The sequence below is a fragment of the Podarcis bocagei genome (assembly GCF_964188305.1).
Source record: "Podarcis bocagei genome assembly, chromosome: 13".
NCBI classification, from domain to species: Eukaryota; Metazoa; Chordata; class Lepidosauria; order Squamata; family Lacertidae; genus Podarcis; species Podarcis bocagei.
Window position 1 is genome coordinate 24,491,910 of NC_138138.1, and position 24,520 is coordinate 24,516,429.

General features: G+C 45.2%; 1 protein-coding gene across 2 annotated transcripts in view; it reads right to left on the bottom strand.

Moving 5' to 3' along the window:
* Nucleotides 1-24,520, bottom strand: part of SRCIN1 (SRC kinase signaling inhibitor 1) — a 270,653-nt gene that overhangs the window by 217,243 nt on the left and 28,890 nt on the right. The gene's annotated exons all lie outside the window — the stretch shown is intronic.

The window sequence follows — 24,520 nt, forward strand, 5'->3', positions numbered from 1 at the left end:
CCCCACCTTTAAGTGGTGCATGTGGAATTATAGCTGCTGTATCCCTTGCCTCTTTCTTTCAGCAGCCCATTCTCCTGCCTTCACCCCCAGGCTGCTGCAGTGGTATGGGTGTTGAATTAGCACCAAGAAGACCCGAGTTCAAATCCCCACTCAGCCATGACATGCACCGAGTGACCTTGGGTCTATCACTGCCTCTCGGTCTAACCCACCTCACAAGGTTGTTGTTAAGATTAAATGCAGAAAGGAAGAACAATGCACACCACCTTGAACTCCCTGGAGAAAAGATGGGAACTAAATAAATAGATAGATAGCAGAGAAGCTGGCAAAACTGGAATCCTTTTGACCACAGCAGGGGAAGGTGTAAGTGGGCAAAAGAGCCTTGGATTAAAGGTTGATTAAAGTAAATTCGCAACTCATTGTCCTGCAGTTAAGCATCCTGAGAATCTTTCATTTAAACACCCACAAACAAGTGTCTAGTCTTCATGACTCCACAATACATTTGAGAACAAGTGGACAACGCAGTTCCTCAAGGAAATATAGAAGACATAGAACGTGAGCTTAGATGCAGAATTTAGCTTTCCAAGCATACTAGCCTAGCTTTATTTTATTTTTATAAAATGATTTTCTAGCCTTCGTGATTATAAAACTTTTGAAAATACATGGGTAGCAGCTGGAGAAATCTTAGATGTCAGAATGGTATCTGCAGAAGATCTCATGCTCTCTGCCTTTTCCCATGACCAGCAACAGCAGTGGAATAAATAGGGAGAAAGAGGGGGCGGGGACTGCAGAAGGACAAATGGTACAGTAGGAAAATGTGTGCTATATAGCAGGAAGGCAAGGTATAAAGAGTCTCATTAAATTAATAAAATCAGTCATTAAAATAAACAAAGAGAACAGGTTGCAGAATCCTGCTTTTCTTGTCACAAAATATGGGGCACGGGGATATATTGGAACACATAATGCTTTGAACAGAGTTAACCGTATGCAATAACTGTGAGAACAGAAAACACACCTGCTACCTTCTCCAACTCCCCAGGTCATTTTCCATACAAACGGGACACACAGAAACCCCCAATACCCATGACCCTTGAGAACAGCATGCACACACTTAATTCCACTGACCCCCAAGGCCATTTCCATCAACAGTGTTGTGTGCAGATGAGCCACAGGAAACTTAACCTAGTGCAGACGAAACACCACAAGCACAGAGTTGCCCTCATCCACAAAAAGGCACATTCTCACCTGACACAAAACCTTACCCAAAGTGGTAAAGAGGCCCAGTGGCATTTTCATGCATAGTCAGGCTCCATTAGAGCCTGCAAACCACCAGAGAGCAGTTGGCATCTTCACTATCTGCAAACCTCTGATTAATTCTACAGCTCCTGCACTTCCTTCCCTCCAGAAGGAAAAGCCTGGAATCAGATCCAACTTCCAAGCACTGGAAGACTCCACAAACCATCAGAAGGGCTGCCTCAGTGGGCCGTATATTTGCAATGAGGAACCAGCCCCTAAGTCCATTTTGACCAGCTGAGATGCTAGGGATGCCGTCCAAATATGCCTGGTCTTTGGCTGAACCAGGCTAGAACATGCTATGGAAGGTAAATGGTTCCCTTGAGCCTGATCTTCCTACCACCTAGGAAGGTCATCATTTCATGGGATTATATGATGTTAAAAGAGAGTGAAAGGCAACAGCGTCCCACCAAGCCTCCCACAAGTGAGCCCAGCAATCTGGAACGTTAACCGGGGTTGAGCGTATGCCACAATTCCTTGGGAGAGCAGGAAAAGGGAAGAATGTAGTATTGGTTGCAGAATTACGCTTTCTGAAATAGCTCAGTTTCCCTTAAAGAATAAAGGGCAAGTTTCTAGCACTGCTGGTTGCAAAGTCATGTCTACTGTAATCTTAGGCTAGAGATGTGACTGCAGTACATAAAATTTTCAGTGTTGGGGGTGAGGGTCAGCGTTTAGCAAAACCAGAATCAATTCTGTAAAAGAGTAAACATTCAAGAATCAATTGTGCGAAACAAGGCAGAATATGTAAATATGTACTATGTTTCTCTCTCTCCCTCTATGCAAAATTGCTGGATAACAAGCTACAGAATTCACATGAAGGGAGCATTGTGGGCAGGTTGTCACAGGGCAAGTTTGTCTAAACAACTATCTGACTTTTAGAAGACATCTGAAGGCAGCCCTGTTTAGGAAAGTTTTTAATGTTTGATGTTTTATTGTGTTTTTAATATCCTGTTGGAAGCCACCCAGACCAGCTGGGGAGGCCCAGCCAGATGGGCGGGGTAAAAGTAATACATTATTATTATTATTATTATTATTATTATTATTATTATTAGCCTTGAGGAATGCTCCCCAGGAAGAAAACACTCACACCCTCAACGGGGTCATCAACCTTTATGATCAGGAAGACCATTCTTTTCCAACTTCAGTTACTGAAGATGCTACTGAACAATACCTTTATGAGTCATAAACTCATCCTGGAGCTTATTATCTTAGGTGGTGCAACAGATCCCGCAAAATATTTTTTTAAAAAATGGGGGGGGGGTTCTGTAATTATTATTTTTTAAATCCAAACAGCAAAATTTTACATGATAGATTATAAATGATGCATTTTATGATGTTAAAGTAGTAAAATAAGATTAGTTTTAATTAGAAAGTTGACTACTGAGTACCTTTCCTCCAAAAGGTCTGTGTCTGGCCCTCTCACCGACAAACTCCATGCAAACCCACACCTCAAAATTCACAGAAATTTTACATTTCTAGTTACATGCATCTCCTAAGTGGCATTTCAATCCAGGATGTATCCAATCTCATCTGTTATGTATTAAAGATTCTTGAGCTGCAGCTGTGCAAATGTCAGAACCGCTGACATATCCGGAAACCTACTGCAATAAAAGAGGCAGCTTTATGCTGATCCCCTTGACCTTGAAAGCCTCACCTTCCACACTTGAGCCATAATAAAAATACAGTCAAGAGAGCTAGTGCTGATGTGTCAAATCCAGACTAAGTTAGTTGCACTTTGATTCTGCTCAAATCAATGCAACAAGTAAGGCATCACTAAGCACATTTCCCACCTGCCCCCCCCCCAAGATCCATAGTAAGTGTTGGGAACCTTTGACCCTCCAAATGTTGCAGAATTCAGTTCCCATCCTCCCTGGCTACTGTCCATGCTTGCTGGGGCTGATGGGAGAGCCCCACACTTGATCTACAGTGTGGGACCTTATGGAGAAGCTGCCCTCCTCCAGGCAATGGTGCAGTCAGGGAAATATGGTCTCATGCGGGAGAGAAGCATCTAATTAGAAAGCATTGTATATATATCCTTCGCTTACTTTAAATGTGGTAAGCCAGCTTTGCTGTGTTTGGGTTTCCTCCTGCTCATTCTGCTGAACTCTGAACCTTCTGCACCAAAGTTCTGCCCTGGTGGCACCACTACCTCCAGGGATGTCTCATGGCATTTCACACGAGCGGTAACCTATGATCTTTCACATGTACAGCCAGGAAGGCTCCCGTTTCTCTGTCCCAGCTCCTGCCAACCTAGCAGTTTGAAAGCACGCCAGTGCCAAGTAGATAGATAGGTACTGCTGCGGCGGGAAGGTAAACGGTGTTTCCGTGCACTTTGGTTTCCGTCACAGTGTCCCCTTGCGCCAGAAGCAGTTTAGTCATGCCGCCCACATGACCAGGAAAGCTGTCTGTGGACAAATGCCGGCTCCCTCGGTCTGAAAGTGGGATGAGCACCACAACCCCCATAGTCGCCTTTGACTGGATTTAACTGTCCAGGGGTCCTTTACCTTTACCTTTAGGCCCATGAAGACCATGGGATGTTGGCAAAGTGTGACAAGCAAAGAGAGAGAAGGGAAAAGCCTTATCCAAACTCCTTGGCGTGTTTTTTTGTGGGTGTATCCTGCAACACGCCACTGACACAATAACAGTGTGTTAGTGGAGGATTTCTACTGATGCATCCACAGATCACCATTCTGCTTTATTAGTTGTTCTGTGATGCTTCCCCAATGTTACTGCATTATGCTTGTCTGGAAGGGGCCCTCTCGCACTGCAGCGCAACAAAAGCGGGGCAACACACAGACACACACACGGGAACATTTGCAGCATAAAAAGGTACAGGATTTCAGAGGAAGCTATGGGACATGCGCCAATTCAAAACGAAGCATGATGTCCGCCGCCAAACTTTTGCAGGCACAAAGAAAGCGGGATCATGTGTAACCAGCCTGATATCATCATGAGCAAAGGACTTCTAGAGGAGCCCAGAGAGAGAGAGAGAACCCTATTCCTTCTGCAGCCTCCCTTTCGTTTGCCGCCACCTTCTCAATGGATTCCCAAAGCTTTAAAAGAGCCTTTTGGTTTGGGAGGCAGCTGACGGCAACTGGTGCCAAACGCCTGGAGAAAGCAACCCTAAGATGCCTCTTTGATCCTTTGTCCTGCCAGGGAATAAGACTCTTTTCTCTTCTCCTTCCTCTCTCATTGTGCTTTTTAATTCAAGGTCTCCAAGGCCTGGGGTGAGAGAGACAGAGTGGGAAGAGGAGGAGGAGGGAGAGATGACACAAACGTTTAAGCTTTCACAAGAGTCTCATTCCGCAAGGGTTGGCAAGAGAAGGAGCAATGCCCAATTCCAGGAAAGCAACAGGCGCCTCTTCTGTCCTCCATCCATCAAGGGCTGTCATTGTTTTGACCCTTTTTGTCCAGTTTCTTGTCCCCTGGCTTCCACTCAAGTGCCATTCTCTGGCTTCTGACGCACGAGCTTGCAAGTTTTGCAAAGGTGGCGAGTGAGGGTGGAGGCCTTCTTGACTGGGCTTCTGTACAGCACCAGCACCACTGTGATCTACATAATGAAATAACCCAAACAACAAAAGAACCAGGGAAGGAAGTCTTGCGGGGTTGGCGGCGGGAATTGTGGAATTAAAGCCTGGAGTTCTTCAGCTTCATCTCACGGCCAAAAACCTCAACCAAACACCCAATCTGAAAGGCCTGACCAACGCTGAGCTTCTCTGTTGGCTTCATAATCTTTTAGATCTAAATTCTTGATTGGCTGCTCACCCTCTGTAAAGTCTTCCATGCCAGATCAGACCTAGCCCTGGTGATTCAGTTGCTCTCCACACCCATCAAACCAGGGTTTCCTTATTTCAGTATGATGTTTTGAGGCATTGTGATAGGGGTATGGCTTCCTAATCCTTATGTGAACCTCAGATGTAGCAGGCTGGGCAAATGCAATTAGGACTCCAGAATGCAGCCTGAGTAAATAAACCACACAGCAAACCAAGAATTTTTTAACAAATAACGACACTTATTTTCCACTCTTACACAGACTTACACAAGTCTCTCATTAGCCAAGCCTGCTCAGCTTCAGCAGCATCACAGCATCGTCTTTTCCCAGACCATTCACTGGGCCATAGGAAACTTGAGAGAAAAAAATCAGGGCCAACAATCTACCTGATACGGAACTATGGTTGGTTGAGTTTTTTTGGGGTTTTTCCACTATTGATAGCATCTGGGACTACCAGAATGCACTGCCACACAGGATTTACTTATTTATTTTAACACACAAGATTCACTTATTTATTTTAAGCGAGTTATTTCAGTGAATAAATGGTGGTAGCACCCCCAGGCCAACACAGGTCACTTCAGGTTGTGGCTGTGTTGAGGATCATGGAAGAACGTGTTTAGAAGATAAAAGCAAAACCCACAAGAAACTATATGCTACCTCCAGAAACAGAGGTCACAACATGCCTGGGAATACCACTCACCGGAGAACTTCATGGCATGTTTGAGGGCATCCTGTTGGCATCTGCTTGGCTATTATGGGAAGCAGGATACTAAACTAGATAGGCTGTTGGTCTGAACCAGCAGGGCTCTTCGTATGTACACTTTGGACCTGCTGAACACCACACCCCCAGGAGAAGCAATTTTTAAGTATCACCATCCAACTCACTAGGTTTCTCCAACTAATGCTGAATGCTGAATCTTCCCTTGCTATGACATTCTCCGAGAGAGAGAGAGAGAGAGAGAGAGAGAGAGAGAGAGAGAGAGAGAGAAGAAAATAGATTGAAAAACAATGAGAGCGACTATGTTGAATCTGGAGAAGGATGAGAGAAAATTGTTCCAAGCAAGGTGAACTGCAAAGAAATAAACTGCAGCAGCGGTGTAACGAAAAGAGCACCCGTGAGAAAACAAAAATTAGCCAGGATAATCTTTCACAAAACATGCCTTTGTTCATTTGTTTTAATGATTGTCATTTACGATGAATTATTTACATGGCATTTATCTATGCAACCGCTTTCTGGTCCCTGTTAAACATAAGAGTATTGTGCATTCAGCAGTAGCATCACAAAAACTCAAGTGTTCGGGAACAGAGGCAAATAGGTCTGGGATGCCACTCGCCTTGGACCCAAGACACTGGGTCAGTAGCACCTGCTGCTCAAAGCAAGAGTACCCTGAAGACAAACAGATAAGGCAAGAGAGAGGGGAAGACAAGAGTGCTACACAGCCTCCCTGCTCCCATTTGAAAGTCACCACTTGAATGGGAGAAGCACGACAAAGACTAAGGCTGTGTACACACTATTCTTTTAATGCACATTCAAAGCACATTTATTCCTTTATCAATGAATTCAGGGCACTAGGGTAAACTACAGTGCCCCAGATTCTTTGAGAAGAAAACATGCTTCAAAGATATAGCATGTACATAGCCATGGAGTTAAGGAATACAATGCCTCCTGGGACAAACTGAATGCTGTTCTTAGCCATGATGAAGCCCGAGGTGTATCACTCAACCATTTCCTCCCGATGGTACAAATCCTACCTGTATACCTAGCAAGCTGCATTACTCGAAGTGTCAAATCAGGACTGCATTGGAACTAGGCCCCTTTGGGTGAGGACAGTGGAGGCACACTGCCCCGTATGTCTTTGGGACAATACTCTATTTGCTGGTGCAGGCAGCAAGTGAGAATGTTTAGTAGGAAACAGGAAGTATTGAAGTCTCTGCCTTTTCAGGGATCTGACTAACTAGGCCAGCTAGCATGCATCCTATTGGTTGTTGGGACTACAGTGGTACCTTGGGTTATGAACTTAATTCGTTCCAGAGGTCTGTTCTTAACCCGAAACCATTCTTAACCTGAGGCGCGCTTTCGCGAATGGGGCCTCCCACTGCCGGCGTGCCGGCGCATGATTTCCGTTCTCATCCTGGAGCAAAGTTTGTAACCCGAGGTACTACTTCTGGGTTTGCAGAGTTTGTAACCCAAAGTGTTTGTAACCCGAAGCGTTTGTAACCTGAGGTACCACTGTATATAAAGGCAGCTGCAGGAAAGAGGAAATTGTCAATGCAAAGTGATGGCTGTTTTGTCATGTATAATAGGATTAGAAACCAAGCAAATAAACACCATGTAATCTAGATTTCTAAATCTGAAAATCCAGGACCATTTGAGCCACAAAATATGCCAAGGCTGAGCCATAAAACATGTAACAACCAAACTACATGGTACATTAAATATGTAGCATGAAGCTGCATCTCTCTTTGTTGATCTAATCCTGCAGCGCACAGGGAGGGGAAGTTTTACCCCCCATTTCCCAAACCGTAATCCCTACAATATCACCTAGCTCACCTGGCCTGCAGTTAGACACAAGGGGGGAAAGCCAATGGGAGCTTCCTACTTCCTGGCTAATTGCAGCATAGGGTGAGGGGAGGACTGGCTATCTTCATTGGGGTTTTGGTCTGGGAGGGAAGGGTTAAATTTCCCCTTCCTGTGCGCCATGGTTCTGATGAAAATAACATACACACAATTTAGGATTAATGTTGTTTGGCGTTTTCTTTTCTTTCCTTTTTTTTAAAAAATACAGATATAATTGCATGCCACACATTTAATAAAAAGTCTCATTTATCCCAAGCAACTGCAATAATCACCATGCATCTAAGCACAGAGAGGCAGTCCACGTTGGCTTCAGACCTGTTAAATCTCATTTTTTTAAAAAAGTACAGTATGCAGATTAAAACCACTTGGAACATGAGCCCATTGCTCAGCTCAACAACAATGAAACACCAGAGAAGTGCCTCTGAACATACAGAGTGTGTGTCACTCGCTATTGGATAACCACAAGCCCAAGCATACATCCTGGAACTGAGGGGCAATGTTTTCAGGTCTGAAATTGCCAATGGTGTAAGCAGTGCGGGGTGAGACGGATTATTTTGCAGGTGTCTTGCAGCCCCACTTATCCTCCTTATATCGCACCACCTACTTCTTTAAAAGTAACTGATACGATGTTATGCCAGCGATTGCAAAACTCACTTTTCCTGTAGACCACTTGAAAATTGGTGAACTGCTTCATCATGTTTTCTGCCTGTTGAAGCAAGTGCGATGCTAGATGCTGTGCGACTGTGTTTTTATTGCTTCTTTTGTTTCTTATATTTTATTTTACTGTGTTGTGATTTGAATGCCATATAATTCAAACTGTAATACAAGATAAGAAATAAAAGAAACTACAAAAACTCAATTAAAAATCAATGTGGATATTTAATGCAGACATTCCGTGGACCACCTGCGTGAAGCTTGTGGACCACCTGTGGTCCACAGGCCACAGTCTGGGAACAGGTTTTATATACAGAAAATAACAGTATGTGTGAGCACATATAGCGTGCCTTCTACTCAGCACTGAGTAGCTGCAGTCTGTGATTTCTTCCCAGCATCCCTCAATAATAATAATAATAATAAATTTTATTTATATCCCGCCCTCCCCAGCCGAAGCCGGGCTCAGGGCGGCTAACAACAATAAAACAGTACAAAAGTACAACATAAACAACATTCTAAAATCATTCATTATAAAAATTAATTAATTCAAGCCACTGGCAACCATTGGGCCAGAGCTCTGCGAAGATTGCCGAGGGAGGGAGTCAGGCTGTGCCCTGGCCAAAGGCCTGGTGGAACAGCTCTGTCTTGCAGGCCCTGCGGAAAGATGTCAAGTCCCGCAAGGCCCTGGTCTCTTGTGACAGAGCGTTCCACCAGATCGGAGCCACAGCCGAAAAAGCCCTGGCTCTAGTTGAGGCCAGCCTAACCTCTCTGAGGCCTGGGACCTTCAAGATGTTTTTATTTGAGGACCGTAGGTTTCTCTGTGGGGCATACCAGGAGAGGCGGTCCCGTAGGTACGAGGGTCCTAGGCCATATAGGGCTTTAAAGGTTAAAACCAGCACCTTAAACCTGATCCTGTACTCCACCGGGAGCCAGTGCAGCTGGTATAGCACCGGGTGAATGTGATCTCGCAGCGAAGACCTCGTAAGGAGTCTCGCTGCAGCATTCTGCACCCGCTGGAGTTTCTGGGTCAGTCTCAAGGGCAGCCCCACGTAGAGCGAGTTACAATAATCCAGTCTGGAGGTGACCGTCGCGTGGATCACAGTGGCTAGGTCAGGGCGAGAGAGGTAAGGAGCCAACTGCTTAGCTTGGCGGAGATGGAAAAATGCCGCCTTTGTTATAGCTGCAATCTGCGCCTCCATGGAAAGGGAGGTGTCGAAGTGATGAACTAGGGCTTCCTTCTACATCAGGTGGCCTGATTCACATATTGACCACAGCCTGAGAACTTCCTGGTGGCACTCTGAGGGTACAATCCCAAAATGTTTTGAAATGTGTATTATTAATTATATTTGCATCCTGCCTTTCTTCCAAAGAATTCAGGGCAGCATAATGATGTCCCCTCTTTCACTTCATTCGTACACCTCTATCAAGGTTGAGTGGGGATTTGAACCCAGGTCTCCCTAGTCTTAGACCGACACTCTAACCACTAAACCACAATGGCTCTAAGTTCCCCATCCAGCACCATTGCTACTATCCAGCAGTCCATGCTTGATTATACCCGCGCACTTGCTTCACTTGGGGTTGAATCTTGCAAGGAGTCTTGAGTTCAGACACCACCTCCTGCCTTACAAATCTAAAGCATTTTAAGATATTGAAGAAGCATCCTAAAAGAGCTGTGGAATGTGGAGATTTTTCAAGGGCACAGAGAACAGTGATACTGAACAGGCAGAGGATCATGCATATAGGAAGGGAGAGCTGAAAGAAATAGGTGGTGCATCATATTCTCTTCTAAAACTAAGGTCCGATGGTTCAGTAGGGAAAATTGGTAGGAGACCTGCAAGGCAGTATCAAGAAGCAACCCGGAGGTTGTCAGATTTTTTCCTCCTTTGCAAAGAGGGAAGAAGGGAGAGATTCTCAATAGCGTTGTCCTTGAGTGTCCTTTACCAGCTTTTTACACGCAGTGCAGTGGATGAGAAAGGATTGAAAAATCCCCAAATGCTCTTTTTGTTGATTTCACTTCTTCTTCCCTCCCCACACCCTCTCTCATTCCTGTGTGCTAACTAAAGCAAGAAAGGGAGGAGGAAACATTCAGAAAAGGGAATGCAAAAGTAGGAAGGCGGGGGTGGCTAATTTCTGTCACTTTATCAAAGACTTTTAAAGCAAGCTAGTTAAAAATAGAAGGTAAGGAAGGAACTGGGGTGTTGTTAGAGAGTAAAGTATGAAGCCCAAACTCAGGGTCTTTTGCCCAGGATCTCCAGCCCCAAATCACCCCTTTAAACATTTTTTTTTCTTTCCTTTGCTTACAGGGTGTCTGAGTGTGCTGCAAAATGCCGTGCGGCTGAGACCTCATCTACCCGTCATATGAATTCGCTTGAAGAGAAAGCATGCATAACACCCTATATAATGTATGAACAGGATTGTAGCTTAAGTTGCATTTTGTATTAATGATGATCATGTTGTGTGAGCTGCCTTGGGCACCTCGTGTTGAGGCAAAAACGCAAGACAGAGAAATGTTTTAAATAAATAAATCAGCCACTCGTATACCCAGCATGGATAAATTGCATCCAATTTGCTCAAAATGCACAAGGATTGGGGCTTTTGCATTTCAGAAACTTTGTCTGAGATCTCAGACAGTGTTTCTTGATTGGGAAGGTTTTTGCTTTGCCTTTCTCTCCTTTCCTTTTTATACAGAAAATGCCTCTCTACTCGGCCAAAGATTTCGATTTCTTAAGCAATGAGAGCAAAACCCTTCTCAGCACTTTGCTCATGTTTGTCCTGGTTTTGCAGGAGTGGCACCAGAAGGAAGTATGTATTAGCCCAGTGTGATGGTGCAGGGGGAGAGCCTGTCTTGCAGACCTTCATGGGGGAGGCACACACATCCACTGAAAAACAAAATCTGGAGAAAGAAATGGCAATACGTAGCTGAAGAAGAAGAGTTGCTAACCTTGCTCCTATTCATCATTATATTATCTGATATTTATTGTGGTGGAAAGACTTAACCTGAGAATAATGTGCAAAAACAAAAAGGAATGCCAAAAATTGATTAGAAATTGATGAGGGGAGGGATTATGTCCCATGGCATCTATGATGCCCTCTATATTACCTGCACTGCAATGGCACCCACAGCAAGAGCAATGGCAACGGAGAAGCAAGAGAACTGCATGGAACCAGGGAAATCAAACTGCAGGAGGATATATGTTCACAAACAGGGTAGGCCCAATACATTTCAGTCCCTGAGGCAAAAACCTGAAATGGCACTTGGCATTTTAACTGGCATGGGCTGTAGTCAACAGAAAGTTGCCCTGTGGAAGTCCCATTGCATGGGGTTTGCACAGCTCCCATGTAGCTGAATGGAGCTTGTAATGGAGAATGTCACACAGATCTGAATCCTTCTCCATCTCCAGTGCCGTCCCTACCATTAGGCACAGCAAACAAGCTGCCCAAGGCAGCCAATTTTAGAGGTGTCATGAAACAGAAAGTTTCTAGTTACTACATTTATTTTCATTTTATTTTTACCAGCAGGATGGATATTCAAATAATTTGCCCAGCTTTGTTGGGTAGTAGACATCATGACTTAGGGGCAGGTGTGGCTGCCATTTGCTATTCTGCCTTAGCAATAATAATAATAATAATTTATTTTAAACCCGCCCATCTGGCCGAGTTTCCCCAGCCACTCTGGGAGGCTCCCAATCGAATATTAAAAACAATACAACATTAAATATTAAAACTTCCCTAAACAGGGCTGCCATCAGATGTCTTTAAAAGTAGGATAGTTGCTTATTTCCTTGACATCTGATGGGAGGGCGTTCCACAGGGCGGGCGCCACTACCAAGAAGGCCCTCTGTCTAGTTCCCTGTAACCAGGGACCGAGGCCATTTAGAGCTTTAAAGGTCAGCACCAACACTTTGAATTGTGCTCGGAAACGTACTGGGAGCAATATTAAGCTGTTGTCCCTTTGCCTTTCGTCTGACTGCTGCTCTTCTCCTACCCCTCTGCCATACTTCCTAGTACAGACCTCAGGAAAGGCCCTCAACGACGCCTTTGAGCCGGCAGACACCAGTCCACTTGGCCTGCGCAATGTCTTTTTAATGAGCCATATAATGAATGCTCTTCAAATTATGTTGGAATCATTAATTTTTCCAAAATGAGACAGATTCCCCCTCAAATCCTGAGGCGATGCCAAGGCGACTTGTTGTGCTCCTAAGCTCTCTCTCTCTCTCTCTCTCTCTCTCTCTCTCTCCCTCCCTCCCTCCCTCCCTCCCTCTCCTGCTCTCTGTTTTTATGACTGTGTTGGGGCTCTTTGGTATAGCCCAGTGCTGCCGTTGGCCTTTTCACACTCACACAAATGAGCCGGCATGAACTCATCCCTCTCTCTCGTCTCTTCTTCTTCTTCTTTCCCCTTCTTTCCTCCCTCATTTCAAAGGGGGGGGGCAGTCAGGAAAGCAAAGCCCGGAAGCATGAAAGGAAAGGATTCTTAACCGAACGGGTCAGCAGCAATGACAGGCCTCAAATGGATGAGTGTGGGTGGAGGATGGAGGTGAATACAGATATCCAAAGGCGCCAGAAGCCAGGAGGAGTAAACAGCGGGAGAGATGCAAGTGCCAAAGACAGAGCCAAGGAAGAAAACATCCCCAGAGCTCTCCCCAACTTGATTACGATGGCTTCTGGGGCATGCCAAGCACTGGGTAGCCCATGCTAGTAAGGACCACCATCTTATTCCATTATTTAGTAAAAAAAAAAAATATCACAGCAGCAAGCGACTCAACATGGACTCATTAGCGCAGCACAAAGTCAAAACAATACAGGTGAACAAAGTAAACCAGCAGCACGTTGTCAGGCCAAGGCCGCAACGGCAAGCCTTTACGTGGGAAGAAGTCCCATTAAACTCAGCGGGACTTCGCTCTCAAGTAAACATGGCTGCTGCACACCACTAGAAGCTTGCCTAAGCAAACAAGCTGTTCCTCCTGTCTCTGAAATGTGGCTTGTGCTGGACTTTCTCTGGGGAAGAAATCCCCATCAAACTCAGGTCACTTCCAGACATCCTATTCATTGAACGTTCCTTCTAAATTATTTTCAGGGAGTGGGACAATTAGCTAATTTTATTTGTTGTTGTTTAGTCGTTTAGTCGTGTCCGACTCTTTGTGACCCCATGAACCAGAGCACGCCAGGCACTCCTGTCTTCCACTGCCTCCTGTACTTAATGGGTCTCTCCCCCCACCACCACCATCTTTAGATGGCAAGCCAGTCCTTGGGCATTTGGGGGCCCTCCTATTCACTCGGTTGAACTGGGTCTGAGACTTCTGCCCCAAAGTCCTGCTTGATGGTGCCATTGCCTTCCAAACTCTCCTCACCTTCCCATGCTCACACTGCTACCTGTTTCTATTTCCCCGAGTTCTGACCTTGGTCTGCCCCATCTACCTGCTATTCTTGATTCAGTCCATGGGTGTCCACAGGGCACGGTTACTGTCCCACCTCTGAGGAGTCACAATCCCCACATCCCCACCTTTTAAATTTTTTTTAGTAAATTTCTAGCATTTGTGGCGTATGAGATATAAGGCAAAATGTATGGGCACTATACTCCTCATTTTTGGTGAGACGTTAGCAGGTTCCCCTCCTCTTTTCAGCGTTTTACTCCCCACCCAACCTGGGGTGGAATCCTGCAGATGACCAGGGACAACCTGTGGGACAATCTACAGCCATCCTTTTCATACCCCTCAATATCTCCTGGAAGATAGCTGGTACGAATGCAGAGTTGAGATGGGCAGGCCATGAGTGATCAAAGCAAGCACTGGGAGCTGCTTGCCTCCCATACGACAGGTGGCAGGCGGTGGAGAGCAGCAGAGGCAGTTGGCCAGCTCATGTCAGCACATGTCTTGCAGCCGTGTCTGGTTCAAGCAACACCAAAAGCTGTCGCACAAGCCCACACCCTAGCCACAAGGCTCACCCTGCCCCCTTGCTTCGTACCTAGCAAGTAATGTGTGCAGGCCCATCGCTGCACCACAGCAGCCTTCACAACGGGATGTCACAGGAGATGGGAGAGGACTATTCTCATGGTTGGACATTTGTTTTTAGAAGATGAACAACAACAGCCCATTCACCAGGTACAGGATTTGCAAGGCACAGGTATCAGAAAACATTCATTTGGAAGGTATACAAATTTTGAGGTTTGAGGGGGTTCCAAGAGCAGCAAAGTCCATCACCTGTTGACCTTGGTGAAGGACATCTTTACCTGGCCCAGCAGACACCACTAGATGGTAGCAGAGTGCTTCTTTGCACAGCAGATCGATGGAATTCACGACCACAAGATGTAGTGACAGCCACCAGCGTAGACTTTTTATTTTTTTAAAAGGGGGGGGGGATTAGATGAATTCACAGAGGATAAAGTCATCCATGGCTGCCAGTCGGTATATCTATATATTGCCTCCAGTATCAGATGCAGTACGTCTCCTAATACCAGATGTTGGAGAATGAAGCAATGCCTTGGTCCATATTGTCATTATTTATGTGGTACTATGGCTACAAAAGGACAATAGCATTGTTCTAGAGCTGGAAACCATCTTGAAAAGCTTGTCAAACCAGAAGAAGCTCTAAAAAGGAGAGGGGCAGAGAATCATCTAAAAGAATCGGAAGTTGAGGCCTGCGTCATCAGGCTGCAATGTTTACGAACAATACTAGATAGTGCTTATAGAAAAAGGAATATGCTTTTAAAAATGTCTAGGGCTGATAAAATGAGCAACCTCAGTGTGAGGAGCTTTGGAGCAGAGGACAAAGGCAAGCAAGTGATCACTTTCTTGAATCCTTTATTTTGGTGGGACCAAATGGTGCTGGGAAAATGACTATCATAGAATGTCTCAAGTATATTTGCACCAGGGAGAACTCATTTGTTCATGACCCAAATGTCACCAATAAAACAGATGTCAGACCTCAAATTCGACTTCATTTTCGTGATGTTAATGGAGAGCTTGTCCAAAGATCCATGGCATGCACACAAAGGGAAAGAAAATGGAATTTAAAGCTCTTCCTACCCAGGCATGAGACACAGGCTCTGCCATGAACCAAATAGGTTTGGTTGTTCTTACTTCAACAGCAAGAGTGTGGGAGGAGTGTTGCTGAGCTCTTGTCCTGCTTGCATGCTTCCCCTAGCCATCTTATTGGCTACTGTCAGAACAGGAAGCTGGATTACATCAATCTTTTAGCTTGATCCAGCAGGGCTCTTCTTATGTCCTTACCCCAGGGAGACAAACAACCTCGGACAGCTCAATTGGTTGGAGTTTGGTGCTGATAACACCAAGGTTGCAGCTTCAATCCCTGTGTGGGACAGCTGCATATTCCTGCATTGCAGGGGGTTGGACTAGATGACCCTCATGGTCCCTTCCAACTCTATGATTCTGAGTAAATTTCTAAGGTAGCAGGAGGAAACCCACACTTTCCAAAAAGGGTTCCATGGCTTTCTAGCAGAGCATCTGCACTGCATGCGCAAGGTTCAATTCCTGGCATGGAAATGACTCCTGCTGGAAGTGCCTCTGTGAGTCAATGTAGAGGTAGACAGACTTGGTATAAGGTGGCCTCCTGTATTTTAAATGTTCCAAGAAATATGGCGGCTACATTTGAAGAGGAGCAGATTAGGGGCACAAGCACACACCCACATCAAACAAGGCCTAGTGGGGCACAATTGGGAGTCCTGATTGGCCTGAGTAGAGGATGGCATCAACTGTGCTGTCAGAGGCATGGCACAGGAGCAATTCCTACCATGGAATGAACTGTATCCCAGTCCAGCCCACACCCAGCTGCTCATCCGTGCTCTGAGTCTACCACACACAGAACCTTTGGGCCAGATGCTTGACCACAACAACGGGCCAGGCCAGTGGAGAGCTTCTACAACTCCGCATACTGCACACCTTTTCGCCCCAGTTGGAAAGGGAACGGGAGAGTGGCACAGTAGGATAAGGCAATGCTGTAGCATGGAATGCAGCCAACCCACCTTGAAGGCGCTCAAGCTGCTCTGCTTGTTCCTGGCTGGTTTCCCAATGTGCCCCAAGCCCTGTACAGAAACATTAATGGACTCATGCTGGGGAGAGTCGGTGTGTGTGTGTGTGTGTGTGTGCAAAATCATTACTTTCAGATGCCAACAAGAAACTTGGTTTTTCTTTTTTTATAAAACACGTCTTAGAAATAATTATGAATTTTAAGCAGTATCCAAATATCTGAAATACATAAATTAAGTTGCCAGGGAATAGTACTAGTAGAATTAGTTAGTAGCAATAGCCATGGAATTACTAGTTTTGTCGTACGGGATTATTAATATAGCCAACAAGCGGAGCTTGAAACAGAAACGAGACCCTTTTGTTGAATGCCCTATGTATGATGTGAAACATACTTTGGCATTCTGCTCCTGTAATTACTGGTTTTAGTGTTTAAATAAAGTTTATTTAAAAGAATTGCTGTGTGGAGTGTCAGCCAGCCAGCCAGTCAGCCAGTCAGCCAAGTCTGTTTATCGAGAGTGCCCCAAGGCATTTCTCAGTCTGTGGCCTCTAAGCATGTTCAGTTGTCATTGGGGTGGGGAGGAACTGCCTCCTTAAGGTTTTTTTCCCTAAAGCATTTTTATCACAGATAGAGCCAACTTGTACATTCAGCAGAATCAGGTGGTACAGCTTTTCCTGGATTGTGTATCACTTCAGGCATGTTATTTAGTTTTGCATATTTGAATGTTCTCCCGCGGTGGTTGTGTGTGTGGATAACTCTGCACATAGAAAACTAGCACATCAAGAAGAGGGTGGAGCCTAACTTTCTTCCTGATGTGGAAGTTTTCTGAGTGAAGGGAATCTGAATCCTCCCTCAGGAAAATCAGAACTCTCTGCCTGCAGCTTGATAATGTATTAACAGATTCATAGTCTGTTTAAACAACCCAACTCTCCTTGTGTCCTAGAGAAAACTCGGCTTCGTTCGTTCTCAGGCAACACCATCCCAGAGATTAATGCCATTTTTAAACAAATGCTTTTGGGGTTTTGCTTTGAATTCCTGCGCCTGGAGAATTCTATGTCACTCAAAAGCTTGAACACAAAACAAATTTGAACACTCGAATTCAACGAAGAGAAGTTGTTGCTTTCTCCTTCTCTGGAAAGCGCATAGCTGCTGGGGCCTCTGATCCTGTAGCTTTGCACATTCAAGTTTCACAACCCCTTCTCCTCTCTGGAGATCACTTGATTCCAATAATAGAAGGCAAACCGCACAGTATTTTTCCATGCTCTGCGATCTATAAAACGGCTCGCCTCTTCCCTCTTCCACAGCCCTCTGACTGAAAGAGGCAGAGGGAACCGAGTCTGGTTCATTAACATAAAGCCAATCAGCTAAACAAACATGTGCGACAGCATTCGCCCAAAATAACGAGGGAAAGGGATCGTTTTATTCATCTCCGCTTCTGCCCTTGCCAACGGTAATGGCAGCCGTGCGGGGGGGGGGGAGCGCCAACTGACAGGTGGTTGTTTAAGTCCCCATTATCAAGTCATTTAGTGCAGCAGGGACTAGCTGCCTCCCTCTTTTCTTGACAAGACTGATCGTGTTTCCAGCATTGGGGACAGCAGGGTGTATGGAGGTGGGGGAAGATGGTTAGGACAGGAAAGTGTTGTTGCATTGTTTACACCCCTTGTACGCAGTGAGGGAACAGGGGCCCGGTGACCTTGGAGCCTTCACTCTGCCTCAACTTCGTGGCACGAAGCAGTCTCCTTGTGTAGTGAACAATGCAGCACAGAACCATAATTCTGTTTTCACACAAATAAAAGAACAAAATTCAATAGCTGAAAACACCCCTGTGGGAACAGCGAACGGCTGGTGAACAAACTGGTTATGCATGCTGGAAAGGCCTAGCTGGGACTATGGGCAGGTGTCCTTGGCTCCTGAGCCTGGGTTGAATTTATTTATTTATCACAGTGGTATCGTTTATTTATTTATTTTACAGTATGCATTTATAGCCTGCCCGCCCTCAAGCTGTCCCATGGAGGGTAACATACAGCTTAAAAATGTACGGTCTGGATGTGACCAGTGTGGGGAGATGCCATGGGAGAAACATTTCCTTCCTTTTCCTAAAGTGCTGCACTTGGGGCTACAGCACCGAACACATGTCAGGGGAGGGAACTGCCGCATGCTTGCACCCAGCTTGTTAAAGAAAGAAAGAACGGAAAAGCATGAATGAAAGGAGGGAGGAAACTGTGAGGAAGGCGGGGTGGGGGAGTCAGAAAAGGAGAAGGCTTCATCTCCCCGCATGCCTTATCTTCCCTCGATGAATAGGCAGCTAGATGAGTGAACATTGTCAAGAACACCAGAAAGGAGAAGCTGATGCTTTTAATCAGGGAGTATTCATGAGGAAAATGCTACATGCAAAGGGGGGAAAGGCAAGAGCAACATTAAGAGAGGGTTGGAAGCTAAATGCTGCAAGCCACAGAATCATTGCACCATACTTCCCCGCCCCACTTGCTGGAAGGAATGGGGACAAAAGTAGGGTGGTGGAAGTGACAGGAGGTGGTGATAGTGACTGGTTGGGAACAGGAGAGAAAATGTTCTTCTAGATTCCAAGGATAATTTTTTTTTAAAAAAAAATTAAGGCCGAGCATCCCTCCTAAACATATACAGATGAGACCTTGTGTGCCCCTTTTACCTCTGGGGCACAAAGCAATGCTGTAAGCCAGGGGTGGGGAGAATTCCTTTGTTCCACGGACAAGATCCTTATCATGATTGACCTCATGGCTGAAATCTGACAGGGACTGCCTACCTGTCAATCACCTGACTTCACAATGACGTCTGGTGTTTTGCCGCTTTGAAGTCCCAGAGAAAAAGAGCTCTCTAAAATGGAGGGGGAAGCCCTGTTGTTTCATCAGGCATTGATTCAGGAAAGGTTTGCATTGGGAATCTTACAGAACTGAGCAGGATTTAATGCCCCTAGGCTGTAGGATTTAACAAGCATCCATCCATCAGTGGGTGACTGGGTAAAGCCTTCTGCCTTGGCTTCACAGGACAGAAACTGGCTCGTGCAGCCAACAAAGAATTGAACCTCACTCCCCTGCCCATCAGCTGACATCATCTGCAGAATGACATCAGATGATTGACAGGTGGGGGAAATGAAATGGTGTCTCAGGGCAAACTGGAGCCCCTGGACTGGACCTGCAGGCCGGAAGTTCCCCACCCCTGGTGTAAGCGAACAGGATGCTGGGAAGCAAGTTGCTGTATCAAATAACATTTCCTTGGGATGGAGGTAGTGGGGTTTTGCTCAAAATGAAGATCTAAGCCAGGGGTCACCAACATGGTGCATGTGGACATATGGCTGCCCAGGGAGGCCTTCCCTGGTGCCCACAGGGTCCCTCCCTCCTCTGCCCATGCTGAAATTAGGGTGCAGAGCTCCTACCTCTGCCACAGCAATGGCAGGGGACCCAGGTACGCAGCCTCACTTATCTATATCACAAGTGCCCACAGAATTGTAGAGTTGGAAGGGACCCAAGGACCATCTAGTCCAAGTCCTGCAATGCAGGAATATTTTTGTCCAACGGGGACCTAAACACACAGCCCTGAGATTAATGTTTGTGTGTTTTAAATTTCTTCACTGCTGTCAGTTCCTTCAGGCTTCATGGCTGCCTAGTAATGTGGTTAAGTTTGGATGTGTAATAAGGCAGGGTTATCTTTAAAATGGTTTATTAAGGGGACTTTATATACAAAAGGGAGATCTGACACCTATTACTGGGGACCTGAGGTGCTAGCAGGCAGTTGTCACAGACTTAAGAGCCACTGCTGCTGGCTTCTCCCTCAAGCAAATTACTTCCACACCTCCTTTCACCAACCAACTCCTTACTGACTGACTGACCGACCGACTGAATCTCTCACTGACACTCTCTCTCGGACTGTTGATCTCCAACTGACCATTAATTGTCTGACTAAATTTTCTAGCCAATCAGAGTGAAATTTGCCTGACCCAAGCCCTGCCTCTTTCCCTCTCTGCCAGGAACTTTCACCTAGCAATCACTGCTATACAGGCTCAGAATGTTTTAACATTGTAAGGCCCTTATGACAGTCATGACGAGGTCACAGCATATATCCTCTGTTTGAGCATAAACAGATACAGTATACAACTTTTGCCATGGGGTGAAAGAAGCATTATGTTGCAGCCCATGGAACAGGTTGCAGTTTGTACTTACTACGTTGCCATGTGCGTGTGGAGCCGCAACAGATTCTCCAGTTTGCAAACATGCACACGTGTCCCCAAAGAATACCAATTCCTGATCTAAGCCATTGTTATACTTGTGGCCAGGAAAGTTATTTGTCCCAGAACAGATTGATTAGTGGTTCTAGATTCAGGTAGGTAGCCGTGTTGGTCTGACGCAGTCAAAATATATAAAATAATAATATTTTAATATTTTAAAAATTGTCCAGTAGCACCTTAGAGACCAACTAAGTTTGTTCTTGGTATAAGCTTTCATGTGCATGCACACTTCTTCAGATACACTGAAACAGAAGTCACCAGACCCTTATATATAGTGGGAGGGTGGGTTGGGGTATGTTTACCATACCCATTGAGTCGATCACCCATCTCCTACTACCCTCCTGAGAGTGAGTGTTTTAACTTTACATGGTAGCTGTACAGCTTGGCTCACTTGCCCAAGTCATCTGAAGCTATTGTTCCGTAAGTATTTTGTATTATGTACTGTGCACACAGAAGCCTAAGGTTGCATAGTCAGTTCTTTATTTGATTGTATGGACAATTTTGATGACAAGGGGCTGAACTTCTTAGAAAGGGTCATCTTTATAGTTCTACGAACATGGATTTCCAGCAGCTATGAATAGCAGCAGACACCAGGGCATATGAACATTCAACAGTACAGCTTGTAATTTATTTGTGCTGAAAAGTATCCACACAACAAAATGCTCACTTTACGGTGGCTTATAATATCCTCAGAAAGAACAAAATGACACAAAATAAGAGGGGGAAATAAATGTATAGCAATAAAAACAGAAGAAAACAGAAGAGAAGGGAAAATAGCAGAAAATTAGCAAACACCCCCAAAAAAGTCTGCTTAAATGTTTTCCATGCCCACTGAAGGTGAGCATTGAGGAAGTCTACTAAACCTCCCCAAGGAGTGTGCCAAGATAGAGGCCGTCCATTTCTTTGCTTGTTACATGGAAGCCTTATTATGCAATTCCAGTGGCAAAATCTCAAAGTTGTAATGGGAAGCTGTACATGAACAGGAATACACACACACACACACTTTATTGAAGTTCCTCTTTTATAACAAATTACAAAAAGCAATTATCCAATTTTTCATTTTTCATTTCCTCCCCCCCCCCCCCCCGTGACTTCCCTCATCTTCCCTTTCCGGTTTGTTACAAAAACTGTTATCTTCTTCATGAACAGGAAAATATTAGAGAAGATGAATTAGGATATACTGCTGGTAACTCTGCTTTTCTTTTTTACAGGCATCCAGAAAATACTATGGGTTGGATCCATACTAAGACTGCAGTCTAACCCCAAGTTACATAGGAGTAAGTGCCTCTGAATTCAAAGATTCACTGAATTCATGGTTAGGATTGCAGTTAGGTGCAGTTCATTCTTACTGAAATCAATGGGACTGACTCATAAAACTGGAAAGGATATCTTAGGTCAGCGACTACATAAGCCTGTTGTTGAGGGACTATACTGCTATAGCAACCTTGATAGGTGGTCATTTAGCCTCTGCTTAAAAGACTCCAACAAGTGAAAGTTCACCACCTTCCAAGACAGGCACTCATGAAGTTCTTCCTAATGTTTAGCCTTAATCCTTTTGTTTTGTAATTTCAACCCACAGACTCAGGTCCTGCCCTAAGGAGCAAAAGAAAACAGATTTGCTCCATCACCTATGTGAAAAGCCTTTCAAATATTTGAAGACGGCTTATCACATTGTCTCATAATCTTAGCTTTCCCCAGGCTAAGCGTATCCAGCTCCTCCAACCTCCCCTCACAGAAGATGGTGCTTCACCAGCCTTGCCTGCCCTCCACTGGACATGTCCCAGTTTGTCAATATCATTTCTAAACTGCTGTGCCCAGGACTGAACACAGAGATCTGACCCAAGATGAACAGAGTGGTAGCATTATAACTGGATACTATGCTCCTGTTGATGCAACCTAGGATTACATTAGCCCTTTTAGCCACCAGACCGCACTGCTGAGTCATGTTTAGCTTGCAATCTACAAAACCTGTAGATCCTATTCACCCATCCTGTATTTGGGCACAAGTTACTAGAATTGGAGAATGCAAAACCGGGGAGTGGGGAATCTAGGCAGGCCATTTTATCTTCAAGCATGACTCGCCACAGCACATGCATGTACCTCAGAAGTGGGGGGTGGGAGAAATTTCAGTCCGGGGGCCACATTGATAGGCAACCTTTTAGGGCCACATGCCAGTAGTGGGAGGAGCCAGAAGCAAAAGGAGGTGGAGCATCAAGTGTTAATTTACTCAAACCTCCCATATAGGCAAGCCAGCAAGCAAGCATTACAGTTGTGCCTCGCAAGACGAAATTAATTCGTTCTGCGAGTTTTTTCGTCTAGCGAATTTTTCGTCTTGCGAAGCACGGTGTCAGAAAAGTTTTGGAAAAGCTTCAAAAATCGCCAAAAACCTCAAAAAAGGCTACCACACCGCGTTCTATGAGTCGCTCCTCGAAGTCAAGTCGCAACTGTATTAAGGGTGTTAAGAAAAAGGAAACAAACTTGCAAAAAACGCAAGACGTTTTCGTCTTGCGAAGCAAGCCCATAGGGAAATTCGTCTTGCGAAGCAGCTCAAAAACCGCAAAACCCTTTCGTCTAGCGAGTTTTTCGTCTTGCGAGGCATTCGTCTTGCGGGGCACCACTGTATCAGAGTTCAAGGGCACATTCCAGCCAGGCAAAAACATTCACAGAAGGTGCAAAGCAGGGCTGGTGAAGGGAATGGCCTGGAAAGAAGCCATACAGTCCCAAGGGCCAGATAGAAAGGTCTTGAGGACCACATTCGGCTCCCAGGCCAGTTTTTAGATCCTGTGGTACACTAACCCCTAAAGAGGGGCAGTATTTATAGTGTAACACAAAGATGCATGCGTGCGAAGTATGCCACACAGTGGCGGTGCCTGCAGCTGGCAGATAATGGCTTTGTGAGCCTGCATGCATGGATGCATGTTGGTTTTCCAGCTATTACATAGGGCTGCCAACCCATATGGAGGCAAGCACAAGCCTCTCTTCCTCAGCCAAGCGGCTACCTGCCTGCCACATCATCCTAAGTCAGCTTTCAGATCAGGTCAGTGCTCAAGGTGTAACTGTCAAACTAGGCAAGGAAGCAGAAAGGGTGAGAAGCAGTGTACCAGATTCCACAGCACACTTGAACTGCCTCTGGACAAAAAGGGAAAACAGTACTTTTACAGAGGAAATATTTTTCAAAGGGCTTTCGGAAGAGGAAGAGAAACCCTATAGTTACTGCTTCTATTGAGCAATTGTTCTTCTGTGATATGTGTTTTTTAGAATATTGTGTTGTTTTATGGATTTTTACCTGTTTGCCTTGTTCAAACTGCCCTGCGGGTTGCACAAAGGTTGATATTATCAACAGATATATATAAATCTCTGCATATTAGAGCCAGTCAGCGTGAAGTGTCATAATTTTTAGTCAGCAGCAAGACTCAGCTGCTCACGCTGCACATTGGCCCCTTGTCATAAGAAGTCCTGGGTTGATGATTGACCCTCGCCTGACCTGCCTTGCAGCTTTTTGATCTGGGCCTTTGTCACTGTGATCAGCATATTGCTCAGCCCGACTCTGCACTCCCTGCTGCTCTCCACAAACCTAGCATGTGTTCGGTCTTATTGGATCACCCTTTCCAGGTGGTCCTGGCTCTTCCAGCTTTAACCCCACACATTCAAGATCCAGTTACTGGTACATCCTGTGTACCATCCTGTCCCAATCCAGTTATGGTTCTCAACCAAAGGAGAGGGATTTCTCACCTGTGGAACTCCAGGTACAGTACCCCATCCCCAAGGAGACACGCCTTTTGGCATCAGGTTATTTTAATTCTATTTATTTATTCATTTTAGGCCATTTTTTATTCTCAGTGTCATTGGTTTGTAGTTTAAAATAGTATTGTCAGGATGTTATATTTTAAAACAGTATAATTGAATGTTTTGCATTGCTCTGTTTAAAATAATAATAATGAAGGCTTTTGGCCAGTCACTATCTCACCGTCTAACCTACCTCACA